Below are 1,087 nucleotides of genomic sequence, written 5' to 3'. Positions count from 1 at the left end.
ATAGAACCAACATGGTAAACACATGTTAGTTAAGCTAAAGTAAAATATATCAACCTGAAGTATTAATTTTACATTGGATGAATGAGATAAACATATGTTGGGTTAACTAAAGTAAATTATGTCAACCTGAAGCATTCATTTTACATTGGATGAATGAGATAAACATGTGTTGGGTTAACTAAAGTAAATTATGTCAACCTGAAGCATTCATTTTACATTGGATGAATGAGATAAACATGTGTTGGGTCTAAAGTAAATTATGTCAACCTGAAGCATTAATTTTACATTGGATGAATGAGACAAACATGTGGGTTAACAACAGTGAATCATGTATTATGTACATATCTCATTTAAATTAGAGTAACATAATGTAATTGCATGGAATTTTGTCACGTAATTAAATCATGTTGGTTTAACAAATCATTTTTTTGAGTGAAGAGGCAGATTTTTTCCGGTTGTGTATTTTCAAATTCTAGCGCCCTCAAGCTGGTTTCTGTCACAATTCTCATGTTATGTCACGTTTATAGTTTTGTAGGTTTGGGTGTTTTTGCTGTTTTCCATGTCATGTTTTCCTTTGGGTTATTGTCTGGTTCTTTTCCCTGTGTTTTCCTCTTGTCATTAGTTTCCCTGGTGTGTCTAATTGTCTGATTATGTTCACCTGGGCCCCTGTGTTTTCTCCTCCCTCCTCACCTGTGTCTTGTTGTGTGATTGAGTCTTGTGTATTTAAGTTCTGGGTTGTCTGTCTGTCTTGGTCGGTTCGTCTTGTTCCTTGACTAGTTCTGCGGTGAGTGTTCTGTTTTGTCATTGTCTATATATATCATAGCCTTGAAATAAAGGAAGTTTCAGTTTATATCTGCATTTGGGTCCTGCTTGTTTCACAAACCGTGACAGTACGAACCGACCAAGAAATGGGCCCAGCAGATCCTTTCGAGTCGGAATTATTAAATGTTTCCTTTTTTTTTTTTTTTCCCTGCTCGGATAGATGGAAGAGAGCACCCGGAGTTCAGCAGCGGGAGGCTGTGTTGTCGGAGGCGCGCCAGATGGCTAGAGAGAAACCAGGTATGGTGAAGTTCTTACCTGGCTGGAT

The sequence above is a fragment of the Notothenia rossii genome (genome assembly GCF_949606895.1).
Source record: "Notothenia rossii genome assembly, chromosome: 4".
NCBI lineage: Eukaryota > Metazoa > Chordata > Actinopteri > Perciformes > Nototheniidae > Notothenia > Notothenia rossii.
This window is presented reverse-complemented; position numbering follows the sequence as displayed.